The 15,852-nt window shown below is 37.2% G+C and overlaps 1 long non-coding RNA gene across 1 annotated transcript in view; it reads right to left on the bottom strand.

Moving 5' to 3' along the window:
• Window positions 1–1,060: 1,060 nt before the first annotated feature.
• LOC123384359 overlaps window positions 1,061–15,852 on the bottom strand; it is a 114,665-nt gene continuing 99,873 nt past the window's right edge. The window contains exon 3 of the long non-coding RNA XR_006595352.1: window positions 1,061–1,311. This is a non-coding gene — a long non-coding RNA (uncharacterized LOC123384359). The remainder of the gene's footprint in view (window positions 1,312–15,852) is intronic.

Raw genomic sequence — 15,852 nt, 5'->3', positions numbered from 1 at the left:
TAGGTTCTCCTAAGGTTGTGATGTCAGACTAATTAGCCATGCTGTTTGTCTAGTGAAGCAGAGGACAGAGAAGTTCAGCTAGAAATGTTGATGTAACAAAATGAAGAGTCAAGGAAGGCCTTACAGTTCAAAGTCAGAGTTTTCATAGATGCTACAACACTGCAGGATTTTAATTAGATCAAGGCCAGTGATCATTCCTGTCCTAACTTTAGAAAGTACAATAATGGAGGAGACACTACTCTGCTGATGCCCTGCCATGTCTGTGCTCTACAGCAGTCTTTCAATAGCCACATCTCCATTTACTTGCCTGAAGACTATTTAGTAATCAAGTATAATCTACCTGATACACTGGTTTAATTAAGTCTTGTGGGACCAACCTTTGACCACTACTTTTGGAAATTAGTGTATAAATACTATAGCTCCCTTGCTCTGTAGATGGGATCACTCTTGAGTTGCATGTTCTATAGGGGTTCCCAGAGCTCCCTATTGGGACTGAGCTTGAGCTGCCCATGGTGATAACTTGCTTGATAAGTTAGGCTGTCTTTTAGGTTGCCTTACCTTTCATCAATTATTCCAACCTCACTTCCTGCAATCACCTCCCAAATAAGCTATGTACACTTGTATCCTGGTCTCAATGTCTGTTTTCAGGGAACTCAAACTAAGACTAATGTTTAGCTTAATTATTATTGGTAGGGCTCAGCCTAACTCTAGGTGTGTGTCCATATAAAGTTAAAACATTGTTTTAAGTACCAGTTTTTCATCTCACTTTTTAATCAGAGCATTTTTGTCAATCTGATTTAAATCTAAAAAATATATTTGATGATGATAAGTTATTGGTTCTTTTAAATATGGTTGAAACCACAGAAATAAGAGGGTTGGATACCTCTCTCTATTCCACAACTTCATTCTTGTATAGTCAACTATTGCAATGGATGAACGACAGACATTATTTGCTAGGGGCAAAGGAAAGAGTTGAAGAAAACAATACAAAGACAAAGCAAAAATTCAAAGTCAAAGTAAAAAAAAAAATCAAGCTAACCCAGTAACTCAGACGTGTAAGGACCTTTTTTACATAGATTTACTCTGAAGTTATGTTTCCTGTAAGAAAATACACACACACATTTACTCTAGCGCTCCAAGGAAATAAGTGACTGTCCTTGGGTCTTCGTGCATTTTCAGTTCGACTGGCTTTGTCACTGGGATGAACAAATGAGAATCAATGGAGGAGAAAAGAATACAGAGCTGAGGCAACGGGCAAGTAGAAACTGTTCTATTATGTGCTGTCAGGCTTGAGTGTGAATAGGGCTGCACCTGGAGGAAGAGAAAAAAGGAAGCATTCATCCATCTCTCCTCACATGGGAAGCCAGATAGGGCAAGGGGGCTGTCCTGTCAAGAGAATGATTCAGGAGTCCTTTCTCACTGAAGATTAATCATACCAAAGGGCAGGGGTAAAGAATACCCTGCTCTATTTGCTTCCCAATCTCTCCCCTCTGCCTAGGTCCCAAATGACTCTATTTTCATATGTCGAGATATTGGTGGAGCAGAGCTGCTGAAAGGTCTGAGACATCTGGGAGATGAATCACTCCATGCAGAAATACAACAATTAGCTGCGTTTAGTCCAGCACAAAGGCCTTGAGAGGTGTCTAATTGAGTGGCCCGCAACGGAGCCAGGAAACAATGTGGATTTGAAAAGAATCCCACAATTAATTTCTGCATTGACCTAATGGGTAATAATTTGTTAATGTGTACAGAGCCCAGAGTGGGCCTTTTCCATGATGCTCATGGATTTAAAGAGCATGGCATTCCCCTGTGTTTGTGCATGCTTGGATGAGTGCTTAAAAACTAAAGGATGTAGTTAAATGCAAGCCTCTTTTTTTTCAGACCATTATTAAATCTGTGACCATTTAAACATAAAACGAGACATTCTGGCATGGTTTAGGCCACACATTTCTCCAGAACATCAGGTTTAGAATTAGACATTGGCAGTAGAATGATTTTGAACCGTTAGGACATTTTACAAAAATCACATTGCCTTTGGACAATTTTAGAAATAGAAAGAAGGTAAAAGTGTTAAAAAAAAAAGACCCAACATATTTTTATTGAAAAAGTGGAAACAGATTATATCATACAGACTCTTTTGTCCAAGGGAAAAAAAAAACTTATTTCCTTATAGATGCTAAAAATATATTAACTACACATGCTTATATGTGATTGTGCTCTAGACTCCCTTTCCCCTGGTTCCCAGAGAATTAGTAGTAGTTTTGTTAATTTGGTGTTTTAAAGAAGAAATTATAGTTATTTTCCTAAGTGAAGTAATTGAAAGAATCTAAGGAGGCTTGACCCTTTAGAATAATAATAATTTATCACTCTAATTAAACTTGCGTTTTCATAATAATGAATTAGACTCTAGATATGAGTTATGCTTAGATTTTATCTCTACTTTTTTCACTGTTTTTTTTTTTCAATTCCCAAGCAAGCAGACTGTGTAAAGACAAACACTTACTTAGCCACTTGGTATCAGAGTTCTTTGTGTGAAAAAGTAAGGGAGTAGAAGTATTCATGGGAACTCTTCCTGCCCTGAATTCAATGATATCATAACTTCTAGAATATTCACAAAGATCACAATTAAATTATTGGTGTGAAAAGATCAAATTCACTAAACTAACCACAAATCTCACCTTCTTTTTAATGCCTGTCACGGAAGCAGCTTTTCTTCCAAACTGTAGATTTGTGATTCTTCAATGCCAGGCTCTAAGGCATGGCATGCAGCAAAGGGGAAAGTGATGTGGGATTTAACAGTGTTGGAGACATCACTTTAGCAGGGGCTGGTTCTATAGGGGACCAACCTGACCAGTGTATGACAGAAGAAAACAAGAGTTGCATGCTTAAATAAGAAGGACATATTTTTTTCTGTCAGGAAACAGGATTATAGAAAGATGGAAATGAACAACAGAGAAAATGGGTGTATGGTCCATGTGTCTCTTCTGGCTCACTGCTGGACCTCAAAGGGCCCAGCAGAATGTTTGGGACATTATGGGTACTTAGTAAATACAAGATAAATGAATGTGGGCTTCTGTGTCACACAGTCCCTTGACCTAAAGCAGAGCTGAGTTTGCAATGGTACAAAGAGATGAAATAAAGGTATCATATAGTTGAGGGGAGATACATATGAGTTGTCACTTTGCAAACTCTGAATTTGCATTTATATGCACAGTCTTTCAAGTTCTACCTCAGTATTCAATAATACCAGTCAAATAACTGGTGAATCCAGGCAACAAGAAAAATTGGCTGGTTTACTACATCAGCTGGTCAGCTCAGACTTGGTCACTAGTCACTAAGCTGGCTTTGAGTGCACATAGATTGGAAATCTCAAAGATTTATTGGAGTAGACACTCAAGAGTAATGAAAGTAGAGCTCTAAGGAACTAATTTTTCATTATATGTTTGATTATTTGTACCATGACCTTGTGGTGCTGATGGATTAAAAAAAAAAAAAAAGTATGAAGAGAGAATAACTGCTCCTATTGACGGAAGATCTAACATTTCTATGAAATGTTCCTTAACTTTTTTTTTAGTGAGATAAAGTATGAAAATCCTATTACATGTTCATCTTACTCAGTAATCAACATCATAGTCTTAAATAAAAATCTTTAAAAGAGATCTTTAGAGTAAAAAAGTCTGCATATTTTTAAAAGTTATTTCCCATGTAATAAAATGGAGAGAAAATGTCATCCTTGTTGGAACTGATAGACCAAGTGACTAATAGATGCTGTGTGGAAATTCTTATGTTGAGGTAGAAACAGGTATATCCTTAACAGGTATATCTTTAACAGATCTTTATGTGATAGCATAAAGTAGCTTCCAACATTTAGTCCTAATACTACAAATTCCCCGATAGTCCCTCAACCCGAATTTAGCAGATTTCCTCCCTGGATATTCTAAAGAATTATGTGTAAGCTTTGAAATCGAAGCTAAATGACCAGCTCTTATAGGAATGGTTCTCCTTAATATCAAAGCATCTTTATGACATCTTGTCACAGTTATCAGTGAACTAAAGACTCCCACATCCTTTTCATCAGAGGCACCTCCTGCCTCCACTCTTGATTCCCATATGTCTTTTCAGTGGAGAAATCCACACCTGTGTAGTTGTGCTTCTGGGCACTCACCTTGCTCTTGGTTAGGCTTAATTTATTGTTCTTCTGCACAGAGTGCCCCATCAGTTTCCAGAAGTCTTTTTATGTTAGGATCTGTGATCTAGACAATTCTCAAACACTGGAGGTTCTTATTGCCCATTAACAACAACAAGAAAAAATGTATTATTATTTATACTTGTCTCTGAAAATCAGATGGTTAGTTGAGTGAGTTCATATGTCAGCACACTCTGACCCTGGGAGGTAGTTTCTTTACATGAAATGCTAGTAAATTCAAGTTAGACAGAGGGAACTGATAAACTGAGTCACTGGATAAGGATTGTTCCTGAAATGTCCAAAAAGAACATAAGAAAAGTGGTGTGTGTTTGCTTGTCATGAAGTTTGGTTGTTGTTGTGTTGCTGAAGAAAGGCTATCTCTACAAAACAAAACACAAAAATCCAACAGATCTCCTCATGTAGATAAATACTGAATCTCATTCTGGACCATGAAATAATAGACACACAGATATTCAATTTACTGACCATACAATAGTACTTTACTCCAAGGCTGACTAATGTGGTTATATTGTTCTATGAAGAAGCCATTCCAAGTTACTCTTCCTTAGTTACAGACATATATACTCTTAGTTTACCCAACAATTATTTGGTCTATAACTTAGGAATCAGCCCAGCTTTGGGAGCATGATGCATGTGGAATGTCACTGGAAAGTGAGGAAAGAAGGAAAGTAGAATCTTTATTGCTTTCACAAATTGGTCCTACTTGAATATGGAAGATTTCAAAGGGGCAGATGAGGATTTTTTTTCTTTAGTTTGAATTTCAAGTTCTCTTATTTGTTCCCCAATTATTATACTTTGAAGATGTCCTACAATAGTCTATCCTTTGCCACCATATGTGTTCTTGCTTGTTCTTGTAAGTAATCCTTTGTTTTCTAAATGGAACAAGGTGTGGGGGCAACAGGAAACAAGACTCATGTGCTTTGTGATTTAAATCATATGTTCTTTTTCAGAATAAAATTCAAACAGGTGTATGCTGCTTCAGACCTCACTTTCCTCCAGGTATCAAGAGACTCCTTTCCAACTTTTTGCTACACACTTTTTAATAAATGACAGTTACTTCAGGATCAACTGGGATAAAACCGGAATAAATCTGGACTCATTAACTCTCTCCTGAAAGTATCTATTTTCTCTTGTGTTCTTCATTAAGCAAGTATTCATTACATGTACCACATAATATGCCCTCTGCTAGAATTTGGGGACACACACACACACACACACACTGTGAATGCCTCAAGAGATAAGTACTTGGGAAACTGACTTTTTCAGCAAATGTTAGAACATGTCCAAAGTCACCATGGCATAAATGGATATGCAGTGATAGAAAAATAGAGAATTTCAGTGGGAATGGAATGGAGGAGCTATGTGAGATTAATTAGTGTGGCTACTGTAGCAGGAGAAAGGAAGTGTAGACTCACATTATGAAGGTCCTGAAATGACCCCTGATGAGATCTGAAATTTAAAATGGAGACCTTAGTGAAGCTGAGGGTTAAATTTGTTAGGACAATAGCTAACAGCTAGGTATAGGAATGTTCAATTGCAATTGTGAAACTAAAGTAAATATCTAGGGGAGATCATGGTTTTAGTGTCCAAAAATTAGTATAAAAGAAAGCTGAGAATATTCATGAACTAAAAAAAACAACACAAAAAAACAAAATGAAACTAAGTGAATAATCAAATGTGAAGGGTGAAAGAAAGGGAGTATCAAGTTGACTCTGAGTTACTAGTTTAATAGTACCACTGTCCTCTTCAACACCTGTGGTAAAAGTCACCTTTTACTTCCTCTCTATCCTACATTCTGAGAGCCTTTGATGGCCTCCCAATGTCCATTGAATAAAGTCCAAATTCCCTTCTCTGTTGTAGGAAATCTGTTGGTCTTCCTCTGATGCCCCTCTCCCTGACTCTGCCATTTCAGAATGTATATCTGGGTATCAAATACTAGTCTGTGCATCTCTTCACCTGAAAGCTTTTTTCTAGCCATCTCTGTTGGTGCACATGGAAAGGCAGAAATGTCAAGGAATTAATAACACTTACCACAGAAGCAACACTCAAGGAATTACTGAAGGTAATTACTTCAGTCCTTTCACCTTTCAGGAGCAAAATACCTGAGGAACATGTTCAGCACTGTTTCTCAGAGATCCCCAGTGAGATTAGGATCTAGTTGCCCAGAGTAGCTTGGCAGTTCACCCTACAATGGCTTCTCCTTCCCAGTCTTAACTTCCTCATGCCATTATTACCATTATTACTGTTTCTGGACCACTTTTTTTTTCTTAATGTTTATTTATTTTTGAGAGAGAGAGTGAGCGAGCAAGGGTGGTACAGAGAAAGAGGGAGACAGAGGATTGGAAGTGGGCTCTGTGCTGACAGTGCAGAGCCCAATGTTGGGCTCAAAACTATTGAACTACAAGATCATGACCAGAGCTGAAGTTGGACACTTAACCAACTGAGCCACCCAGGTGCCCCTGTTTCTGGATGACTTTTTAAATAAGCACTTGCAATTGAATTCTTAGTTGGAAGTCTACTTCTGGGAAAGGCCAAGAAAAAACATATGACATTAATGTCATTTGCAATCAGCCCCTAGCTTTCTGTCATTTTCAAATGCCACATACTCTGTGAAGTGTCCCACTTACACTTTCATCAGGAATGTATACTGTGATTTTCACAATATTTGATCATTTATACATCTGTTTTCCCCAAAAGGAGTGAGTCAGTGTCTAATATATGAATGTAGTACTATTTCCGCAACAGCCAGGATTTGTGTTTCCAGAAATCAAGCAGTGGAAATGGAAGAGGCACCACTCACTATTACCTTAGTGACCCACAAGCAAATATGTTTGGTTTATGTTCTTGTGACGTTATAATTCCCTGGCCTAGTGCTTTTAGTTCCAAAGGGAGAAATTCTTCTACCAGGAGATACAACAATGATTTCAATGAACTGGAAATCAAGACTGCCACCAGGCCATGCTGGATTCTTCATTCCTCTGAATCAAAAGGCAAAAAGGGAGTTCCTGTGCTGGCTCAGTTCACAATGGAAGATTAAACCACTACTGCATGATGGACCTAAGGAGGAGTTACGTGAACAATACAGGAGACTCTTAGTACTTACCATGCTGGGAGACATCCCAATCTAGGCAGGAGTGCTAATGGCCCAGACCCTTTAGGAATGAAAGTTATTGTCACTCTAACAGGAAAAGGATGATGATCAGCTGAGGTGCTTGCTGAATACAAAGGGAATACAGAATTGGTAGTGGAAGAAGGTAGCTGTAAATGCTAGCTATGACCTTGTGACCAGTTACAGAAATGAGGACAGTAATTGTCATGAGTATTTCCCTTTGTTGTTGTTGTTATGAATATATTTGTGTGTGTGACTATAAGAGAACAATATCTTTGCTTCCTTCTCTTTCCCTTATCATGTAATATAAGATGTGTTGACTTTATGTCATAGTTTTTAAATATTATTAGTTTTACATTGTAGTATTTAGGTCATGGAGTACTTTACTTCCTCTACTGGGGAAGGAGTTAGTGTGTTTTCAGCTGTACCCAGAATAGCTGAATCATGTTAGGCCATATTAGGACTTTGCTGTTGTTTTTATTTTGAGATTAAGTACAGTTTAAGGAGATGTGTATAGGTGCCAAGTTGACAAGAGATGAACTTGTGATGTTTAATTTAAAGCATCTATTTGACTGAGTCATGGGGTGCCCATTTTATCAAAAACCATTCTAGGTGTGTCTGTGAAGGTGTTTCTGGATGAGATGGCATTTGAATCAGGAAACTGAGTAAAGCAGATTACCCTCCCTAATGTGGCTGGGCCTCTTCCAATCAGTTGCAAGCCTGAATAAAATTTAAAAAACACTGGCTCTTCCATGAGTATGAGGAAATCCCTCCTGCTTGATTGCTGTCAAGTTGGGACATTGTTTTATGTTGTTTTGTTTTGTTTTCCCTGCCTTCAGAATTGAACTAAGACATTGGCTCTTCCTGTGTCTCAAGCCTGCTGGCATTTGGTCTGGAATCACACCATCAGTTCTCCTAGTTCTTAGGCCTTCAGGCTTGTCTGAAACTGTACTATCACCCCTCTTAGATCTCCAGCCTGCCAATTTCAGATCTTGGGGCTTGTCAGCCCCTGTAATCATGTATGCCAATGTTCTTATATTTTTTAATTTAATACATATAAATTATATATGTGAGATTCTATTGGTTCTGTTTCTCTGGAGAACTCTAACATAATTGTCAAAATTATCTTTGAAACTGAATTAGACGGAGTTAAGTATTTCAGTCGGGATTTTTGTAGAGAAGATGCTATGGAGTTGAGAAGTGTTTGCGGGTTTTCATTTTGGAATTTCCATTAAGCAAGCTGATTTGAGTGGTAACTTGGTACTCTACATGTCTAGGAATTTGAGATAACATTTCAAGGCTGCACTTGGTTTGTTTGGGAAGCCTGGGACCTGATCGTGCTTCAAAAACAGGGATGAGGATATGGGTAGAGAAATATCCTTCAACAAATATATGAGTGCCAGCTTTGTGTTAGATTCTGAAGAGTCTACAGTGAGGAAAAAAGACCTCATGGAGCATGTTACCTAGTGAGAAAGAAAGACATTCTCAACACAAGAGCTCAAGTAAATTCATAACCTCAAATTCTGATGCTATTTTCAGGGATGTAGTAAATTCTCCAAGAGTATGTAAAACAGAAAAGCTTAACCTGATCTGATGAATCAGAGGAAGCTTCTTACAGAGGTGACACAGACAGTAAATCTGAAGGATTAGGAACAGGTAACCAAGAGAAGAGGTGAAGGAAGATTATTCCAGTGTAAGAGAAAGTTTGTGGAAAGACCCTGAAGCAAAGCTAGAGGACAAAATGTTCATTTAGGCAACTTAAAGATGGGTTAACCAGAGCCTACAGAGTTTTGAGAACTACTTTTCTCAGATTTCCTTGCCAAACAGCTTATGGCTGTTATGTCCAATGAGTTATAAGAGCAAGTGAACAGAGGGCAGAAGAAAGGAGCAAACCAATGTATTTCTCCCTTTACTTCTATCTATCTTGACTGCATCTCTGTCAGTAGTTGTGTACCCTGTATGGCTCCAGCTCTCACCTGACAGTCCCTCTGCCCATGGTCCCCAGAAGTCTGATAATCTTGTCTTCGACCCTGACTCTTGAGCTCCTGCAACACAGTCTATATATTGAATTTTCATGTTAACTGTGGTGATGTCTTCCTGTTTTTGCTGATCTTTTAGAGAACTCAGTACCCCTTTTGGCTTCTTAAACCTTCTACTCCCAGGGTAATCAAATGCCTGTATTATAATCTCCCTGTTGAAAATACCTAGAATAGTTTCTGTTTCCTGATAAATGGGTTAATCAATGTACAGAGCAAATAAGAAGTAGAATCAAGGTTTGACCCCAGGCTGGCTCCATAGGCATATTTTTAACCATTATTTTAGAATATCAAATATCAAATTGCCAAATAAATAACTGCCTGGCTAGAAACTAAAATTGGCCAATAAAGTTGATATCTGATTATGAAAAACTTACTATAAAATGGATTTGGGATTATAATAAATATGCACATAACTGCACAAAAATTCATAAATATGTTTTGCATATGCCCTAGTTATATCTGATTGTTGAAACCTCAGGACTCATTAAACTCATCTCATGCTTTGAATGTGAAGCAATTATTTAAACTTTGTTTATTGAGTACTTACTACATACTAGAGATTATTCTAGGTATTGGGGATACAGTGGGGAGATAAAACTTCAAAGAACTTACTTTTTAATGGCAAGAGATTAAACAATCAACACATAAATGAGTATATGAGAAAATGAGATGGAAATTACTTATATGAAAAGAATAATCCAGGTAATAGGATACAGAGTGGTTATGATAGGATATTTAAATTACATTAAATTTTTTTTTGTAAATTATGTCTAAGAATGCAATGCTATAAGGAAGACAAGGCCTTTCTTACTGGATAATGGATTACACTTAACTTTCAGTACAACAATTGTTTCAAAAAGTCTATTTACTAGCTGCATATATAATTTACATAGTTCTGAAAACTCATAAATGTGTCTACATATACATATATGTGTATAGTAATACAATAATGTATGAATATATAACTTATATAAGTGGTTGAACACTACTAGTATAAATAGTCTATGTAATTGTTAAAATGTTTATTTACACAAGTGATTGTATTATTTATGCAAGTATTTGTGAATCCCAAGAAAAACCACACAAAGACTTCCTCTTTTTAAGTGTCTTTACTGGCAAAACCTGGAAATACCACCAGGTGGTGATGTTTCTTGTAAAAGCATGACATTTCCTGTTTTTTTGTTTTGTTTTGTTTTTAAGATAGTAATTAATTTATTCCCAAAAATATTTTTTAATTTTTTAATGTTTATTTAAGAGAGAGAGAGAGAGAGAGAGAGAGAGAGAGAGAGAGGAACAGAGCATGAGCATGGGAGGGGCAGATAGAGAGGGAAACACAGAATCCAAAGCAGGCCCCAGGGTCTGAGCTGTCAGCACAGAGCCTGACACAGGGCTCAAACTCAAGAGCCATGAGATCATGACCTGAGCCAAAGTCAGAGACTTAACCAACTGAGGCATCCAAGTGCCCCAATTCATTCAAAATTTAATAGTGCCCTCATCTGCTAATTCTAACATCTGGATCAGTACAGGGTTGGTTTGGCATGATTTATTTGTTTCCTCATTATGGGCTTTTCTTCCTTGTTCTTTGCATGTAAGCTAATAATTGATTGGATATCACACATTGTGAATTTTACCTTCTTGAGTGCTGAATAATTTTGTATTTCTCTAAATACTCTTGAATTTTGTTTAAGGATAATTAATTGGAAGTTTAATCCTTCTTTCTTGCTTTTAAGATTTGTTCAGTAAGACCAACACAGTGCTCAATCTAGACTAATTATTCTCCACTACTGAGGCAACATCTTTTTGTGTACCCCACACAGTGTCCCAGGAAATCTTGAGGTTTTCTAGTCTGGCTAATAGGAACAGGCAGTATTTCTAGTACCTGTGGGTCCACTTAGAACAGTGTCTAATCCTTTCAGTGATTTCTTCCTCAGCTTCAAATAGTTTCGTCATATAAATAGACTGATCAGTATACAACTACGCTGTTCTCTGTAGACTCTCAGCTCTGTTTCCTAATAGTAAAGAGTCTGCTGGGCTCTTTCTGAGCACCCCTCACTACGCTATCCTCTGGCAACTATCTTAAGGCAGTCATCTAGGGTAATGGAAAGGCTCATCTAATTTTTTTTTTTTTTTACCAGCTCTCAGGCATCACTGATGTTGTCTCCTTTCCAGTGTCTTGAAAACTGGTGTTTCATATGTTTTGTCTGTTTTTCTCTTGTTCCAGACGGGAGGGTAAACATGATGTATTCCACCTTGCCCAGAAGTAGCAGTCACTTCCTTTCTTTTTAACCAATATTCCTGACTTCTTTTGTTGTATTGTTCTTTGATATTTGTCCATTCAAAATTTATTGAGCAGTTGCTATGAATCACAATACTAAGGATATCAATTCTATCCCCTAACTCAACAAATTAAGCCCAGATATTAGACAAAGAAATAAGGAGGTAGATTTTCTTCCTACACACTAGTTCTACTTTTTTTTCATTATTCTAAGTGACTATAAGAATTCTGAATATTTTATGTTAACAAAAGTAATGATGACATTAAAGTTAAGGCTTCTCTAGAATACAGATTGTATCATTTATTTCTTTAGTTTAGAGGGGTGAAATCAAACTATTGGGTATTATAGACAGAGCTTCTCAAACTTTAACATGTATATGAATCACTTTTCGTTAAAATGTGAATTCTGGTTCAAGAGATCTATGGTGTGGGGCACCTGGGTGGCTCAGTCGGTTAAGCGTCCTGCTTCAGCTCAGGTCATGATCTCACAGTTTGTGAGTTTGAGCTCCGCATCGGGCTCTGTGCTCACAGCTCAAAGCCTGGAGCCTACTTCGGATTCTGTGTCTCCCTCTCTCTCTGCCCCTCCTCTGCTCATGCTCTGTCTCTCTCTCTCTCTCAAAATTAAATAAATATTTTAAAAAAAGAGAGAGAGATCTAGGGTGAAGTCAGATATGCTGCATTTGTAATAAACAATCAGAGGATGCAGGTACTTTTAGGTGATAACATTTGGTTTTGTGAATAAGAGTCACCCGTGGACTAAGTATAAAATTTTAGCTGGGAATGAGATGAAACCCAGATTATAAGAGACCAGATAAATCTGGTGCAATTGATCTCTTTATAGTCGGGGACTGTAAACTCATGGTAAAAAAAAAAAAAAACTGCAAGGCAAGGTCTATGTATTGTCTGTCCATATATTTTAAGAGCCTGACACAGCATACTGGCTTATTAAAAGTTTTCAATAAATTTTTGCTGAAATGAACTAAATAGAACATTAGGGTAGTAAAGTTTCCTTGGAGAAGTTTAATCCCATGATTTTTAATTTTGGGGGTCATATCTACCCTTGTAAAAATCTGTAGAAAGCATATGCTGAGAAGCACCAAATTTTTATCCAAATGAATGCATATGTGCACCTCCTAAAGTCCTTTCACAGGCCATCTAGGATTTTTAAACTTTTAATTTTTATACACACTGACACTGTTAATGAACAGAAATTTTAAATTCTTGACTAAAATCCCAGGGCTGATCATTGGCAGAACTTTTATTATCTCCTGAGTCTGTTAATTTCCAATGAGTTTCCCCCTCTTCTATTACACTATACTTTTTTTCTAAAAGGAATACATTTTCCATTCCCAACAAAGAGGATGGACTCCATTGTGTAAAACTAAATGAGCTGACTACTGGGAGTTGTAATTTTGTCTTGGGTTTACTGGCCTGGGAATCTACAGTGTAAGCATGTGTTGTTCCCTAGGGGGAATTGCTTAAGTGCAACCAGGACCACCTGTTGCTAAATGCTTCCTTGAGCAGCTCTCAGTACCAAAGGGGATGTGAATGTTAATGTGAAGTTGTTTCCAGCCAAAGTAAGGTGAGGAGTTTATACTTTTATCCAGATGACTTTAGCATATAGATTTTTGCATCCTGAATTATCAAAAGAATTGGCACCATTCTCTCTCTCTCTCACTCCCAAGTGAGAGTTATACAGTTACAGAAGTTGCCTACAGGCCATAAAAAATGGACACTAGATGTTGTGAACAAAGGGCATGTAACAATATTTTGAATACACCTTCAGGTGTAGAATATGACATAAATGGGCTTGCTGAGATTCAGTAATGACTGACCAGCAGCACTGAAAATAAAACAAAGTTAAAACTGAATACCCATGCAGATCCCAACAATAAGAGGCAACACAAGGAAGAACCTTAGGCAGTTTCTTGTGTATGACAGGAGGAGAAAATGTTTCAGGATTTTTCCCAACAAAAAAATACAGGAAGAATATCTCTGGGAGTTGTTTTGGTTAACATGGGAGAGGCTAGATCACTGTGCTGACAATTTGGAACAAAAAAAAACAATGCTGTGGAGCCAAAGTGAATGTGAGACTGTCTAGAAACAGAAAGCTTCCATGTTCCATGTTCCAACGTTGCTTCCATATTGATCTCTTTATTGTCTTTTGAAAGGTAAGATCTGGTTCAGTACCACCAAGGCATATTGACATTCAACAATGTGTTGCTCTTTTATTAAAATGTTGATTTGATTCTTGCTCATTCATTTGAGAGCTTCTCAGTTTAGTCTATTGATTTGTTTAAGCTTTTCCTGCTAGTCTTGAACTGGGTCATCGGAATAACTCTTAACATTTAACTAGAGTCATTAAAAGTAAATAGACATTTGAGAATAGTGTAATTGGTTGTGAAGGCATTTCCAAGGTGGAGAGGCCAAAGGTGGCAAAGTCAGTCCGTGTGGGCATGCTGTCTTTGAGACTTGACTTACTCAGCAGTTCTCCAAAACGACTAAAGACTTCCTATAGCTTCAGGCACTAATTTGTCCAAAGACTGTTGTAAGACTTTGGCTAAAGAAAACCAGAAAGCCTATGAAAACATGGCTTACTAATAACACATCCCAGCTGTTCACTCCCTGTTAAAAAGTAGAGAATGACGTGTTTTGGAACAGCTTAAATACTCTGCTGGGTATGTTTTTAGGACTGTACCGAGTCTTAACAGCATGAGTCCTGTTCATTTTAATCGGGGTTGTGTAGTTTAAACTTGTCTCAGAATCTAGCTTTATGCTGTTGATATGTCATGTTCAGTCTATCACTAACTCAAGTAGGAAGATATCTTTATGCCGCCTGTTAGACTATATATTCTTTGAAGACAAGTTATCATTCATCTTTGTCTTACCTGGAACAGTAATCCACAAATTTGCACAATAATAGCATGTATAACACCTATAACACTTGTTAAACCACAGATCACTTGGATACCACCTAAGAGACTATGATTCTGTTGATCTGGAGTAAAACTTAAAAATCTGCATTTCTAATGAACTCCTTGCCAATTCTAGGGCTATGCTGTGGGGAACACTGCTTTGGAGCCCTGGTCCAAAGCCCAATACAACTCAAAGGCCTGTATTTATATCAGAGATTTTATAACATAGCATTTACTATACAGCACTTAAATTCATAGATAAATGAGCCTCCCACACTTATTTTAAGTCAACATAATGCTCTAAATATGTTGTAAAAATAAATTGTAAAAGAAATTATGAGGAAAATAATTTATGATAAAGTAAGTATTCCAACACGTAACTGCTTAGGCATACCTACATTGTAAGATATAATTAAATTGTCAGTCTTTACTCATTCAAGGGTCACCTTGAATGTCAGTTACAAATGCAGGTGTGTTGTGTCGCCACTCAACTGTGATGACTGGGGTTGCCTTCTGTGAGGTGATTCTCTAAAATAATAAACAATTCTTGATAAAGTGCCAAATAAAACAAAAGGCATATTCCTTCAATGTGTATGGTAGTTACAATTAAAACAGTGTAAAAAAGATATTTTGCATTTATATATAAAATGGAGTTAAGTTTTAGGCTTAGGTATTTATAAACACATTTTTCATGCACATAAATGTCAGATGGGACCTGAGACACTTCTTTGCTGTGCAAGACTCTCCAACACAGTGCAGGGCATCTACAATTGCAGGTCCCCACCGAGTAAATACCACCCAAACACTGTGACAACCTCCAAATTCCCGTGGTGACTAAGGACACATCCAAAATAGAATATCAAACACGGTGCCTTGAAGATTGTAGGAAATTGATAATTTTTTAAGAATTAAAGAGAGATACTCTTCCATGCTGAATGGGCATTTGTTACTGGACATCCTTTTTTAAGATGTACTATGTCAAGTGACTGCTTTTTAAAAAATAAAAACTCAACAACAATGATCAGTTACATTTTTCTTTACCCTCGTTATTTTTACTTAAAATGAGTGTTAGACGTCTTCATCACTGTGTATTTACATTATTATTTCAATCACCGTGTATATCAGCTGACAGAAAAGAGCAGCCTTTGGGTCATATTCGGCAACTGAGGTGGGAAAATGTCATGAATCCAATTGCATGCAGATGTGGTCTATACCTAGAGTGACAGTGTGCCCTGCTTTGCCTTGGATGGTTCTGGTTTACACCTGTGGTTCTAGTGTAATTATAAATAATTACATCCATTCTCAAA

The sequence above is a fragment of the Felis catus genome, chromosome A3, assembly GCF_018350175.1.
Source record: "Felis catus isolate Fca126 chromosome A3, F.catus_Fca126_mat1.0, whole genome shotgun sequence".
Classification (NCBI taxonomy): domain Eukaryota; kingdom Metazoa; phylum Chordata; class Mammalia; order Carnivora; family Felidae; genus Felis; species Felis catus.
This window is presented reverse-complemented; position numbering and strand designations above follow the sequence as displayed.